General features: G+C 39.0%; 1 long non-coding RNA gene across 1 annotated transcript; it reads right to left on the bottom strand.

Annotated features, from left to right (window-relative positions):
• Positions 1 to 499: 499 nt before the first annotated feature.
• On the bottom strand, positions 500 to 2,634 carry LOC146442055 (uncharacterized). The gene is made up of 3 exons (XR_014849556.1): positions 2,532 to 2,634; positions 1,871 to 2,032; positions 500 to 836 (listed from the first exon to the last, which is right to left on the bottom strand). It is a non-coding gene; the product is annotated as an uncharacterized LOC146442055 (long non-coding RNA).
• Between the last annotated feature and the right edge of the window lie 492 nt (positions 2,635 to 3,126).

Here is a 3,126-nt window from a genome sequence, read left to right as displayed (position 1 = left end):
CCCAAGGGCTAGAAAGAATCAGCAGCACTGAGAAAAAAACCCAGATTTTTGCATGCCTGGTTCTGTCAAAAATTTCTACACTCCTCTTTTGGGGGGAGAGTGGGGCTGTTGTTTTTTGTTTTGGGGTTGGTTTTGGGGTTTTTTTTTGGGGGGGGAGTTGTTTGGTTTGGATTTTTTTTTTTTTGTTTTTTTTGTTTTAGTAACACTTTCTGTTCACTTGTTTGGGTATCTTTTGTAGTGGGAGAATGGAAATAAGATGCCTACATTATTCCCATACCAAATACATTAGGTTGGCTTATGGGAGAAACCCTGAAGTGAAAACTCTCGAGTGTATGTTCTATTTTAACCACATGAGGACTGTGATTGGAGATACTTCAAAGTGGGTTACGATGGTTAACTAAGTGAAAGATAATATCCCTTTGCCATTACTGTCTAGTAGGTCTCATTACTCCTCTGGGCATGCTCCTTAGAATAAATTAAAAGGATCCACTGAGAACCATTTTGCTTTGGGTTTTTTATTTGCTAATGATTGCCAAAAGCCATTTGCTAGAATAGTACAGAATGTTTACAGATGCCTTAGGAAGAAAACAGCAGAATGTGGAACTAATTGTGTTTATTCAAGATAATTATGAAACACAAATGACCATTACTTACAACAAGTCCCTTGACAGCTAGAGTTTGACTCATGGGGCCAGGATCAATCTCAGTAAAGAAAGGCCTTAATGTAAAGTTATACTGTCCATATGGACACCACGTATCAGCACTGGCTATTGGAGTTATTCTTCGCCCTGCAGTGCACTTGTACCCAACCAGTGTTCAGTACATAACAGCCACAGCTGCTAGGAAAGAGGAAAGGCACATGGAGATGATGAGTACTTCAGAAGGAAGATCCTGCTGGGGTTAGAAATTCTGAGAAGAACAGCCACAGACCTCTCTGGCAATTAAAGCAGAACTTCAGAGGAAAATGAACCATCTTTGCTGCACCAGTGATGGGCATTTATTCTCATCAGAGAATGAGATGCACAAAGCAAATCTAAAGACGTGACTATTAATTCCACCATAAAGAACATGCTATAACACAATGCCTCTCTGTTCATCCCAGAACAGTTTTTCAAGCCATCCCTACATATCCATGTTAAACTGGTATGCACATTTCATTCTTGAGTAAGAAGACAAGAGGGATCCAGTGCAGTACACAATGCTGGAATTGCACACTAAATGAAAAAATATCATGAAAAACTTCATAATGAAAACAATTAAATAAATTGCTAGATTAAGGGAACTAGAAATAATCTGATTTTTATGGGGTTTTTTTGTTTATTTGGTTTTGTTTTTGTTCTTTTAATAGGCCACTAACTTGCAATTTTTTAATTGATCTAGGGGGTTTGCTCTAATAGTATCCAAATGGGTCAATATTATCATTACAGTTTCATATTACTTTATTCTTCTGTTGCTGTAGTTGAATTGTTTTTGCTTTGGGAAAAAAAAAGTAGTTATTTAGACTACCAAAAATTTATTAACATGTGGTTCTCATACAGAGAGGTCATTTATATCCTTAACAGTGTGAAAACACAATGTAGGCAGTACTGCTTTTGTTGATTTCATTTTCTGGCGACATACACAAAAAACAAAGCTTAGTAACATCCAAAAGAAAAAACCAGCAAGTTCTTTATTGACTTTGGATCTTGTTTGCCCATATGGATGAGGGCACACCTTGGTGAAATCCTGGACCTTAAATCACTGTGAGTTTTGGTTCAATGGTCACTTAACATACCATGCATGTAGCTTATGTTCAATGTTATAAATCAGCATTCAGTGTCGGTTTCAAAATTCCATGAAAAAGGATGAGTGTTAGAACTCGTGCACTAACAGAATTGTTGATGAGGGTTGAAACCCATCAGCAAATACATTGTGACTGAAAAATGCCAGCAGCTCAACGGGACCAGAAATGGCCTCAGCACACAGGTTGGATCTTAGCAGTCTGGGTCCCTGTTAACTAAGCTCCAATGTTTCAGTCTTGGTGATTTTTTCCCTGGAAAATAAAATCTCCACTTATCTCACTGTTTAATGTGGCCAGAAGAAATTGGACTGAGATCTCAAATTAATTGTCAAAAATTTTACAGATGGTTTATCACACCTCCTGTGGTTTTTCAGTTTCAGAAAACTTTTACTGTAACATTTCTGCTTTTATTTTTATTTTTCAAATAATAGGTAATTTAGCTACAAGAAGGGAAAATTATTTTAAAAGAGCAGATAACCCTTAGAATGAAATGAAACGTATAACAGTGTCAAGCAGAAAGCTTCAGCAGGGTTTGTAAAATTTTCCATTTAATAGCTTTCCATTAAATAGCTTTAAACTATGTTTTATTTAGACTCAGACCAACTTTCTTTCATTGACTTCAGTACAGTCAGGTCAGGCTGGGGGTCAGTCCCTCGTGGTGACAGGACTTTTCTCTCTCTGTTACAAGGACCAGCCTGTCCTGAGTTCACCAGTTTCGTAAACCACATTTTTAGTCAGAAGGAAGCCTTACCTTTGCACCTATGGGGACACTGGTTTCTTCTACCACTGCTGTTAATGGTACAGGCTGAAAGGATATTCAAGAGAATGAAAGGGTGAAGGAGAAAGCAAATAGAATCCTATACCAGCAGGAGCTCCTTGAATCTCTTGTCTTGTGCGTGTGGGCAAGGAAAAGAAGGAGAATTAATTTTATGGGAGCTCCGAAATAATAACAACAGAAATTAATAGCCAATTTTTTTTTCAAATAGGCTTGTCAAAGTCTCCCAAGCAATACATGGGACCTCTTAGCAAAACAAAAGCACAGCCTGGTGAACTTGACCTCCAGTCCCATGTTTGAGGGGAACTGGCTCTTAGGAGGTGATTGCAAATGGTTTCTAGTGATGCCAGTCAGCTGGGCAGAACTGGAGAGAAAAGGAGCTCTGCCTGCCTTCCTTTACTTGGCAGGTGTGCCCCATAAGGATTAATGAACTGCCCATCAGCTGCCAGCCCCTGTGACCACCCTGCTCTCCTCAGCCACCAGCTGATCTCTCCAACAAGCCACCAAGGTGAGAGATCACTGACAGAGGTGGGTGAGGTTAAAGATAATAAGAGTCTAAACATCCATAGGG

The sequence above is a fragment of the Lichenostomus cassidix genome, chromosome 2 (assembly GCF_008360975.1).
Source record: "Lichenostomus cassidix isolate B80296 chromosome 2, HeHo_3.0, whole genome shotgun sequence".
In the NCBI taxonomy this organism is placed as follows: Eukaryota; Metazoa; Chordata; class Aves; order Passeriformes; family Meliphagidae; genus Lichenostomus; species Lichenostomus cassidix.
This window is presented reverse-complemented; position numbering and strand designations above follow the sequence as displayed.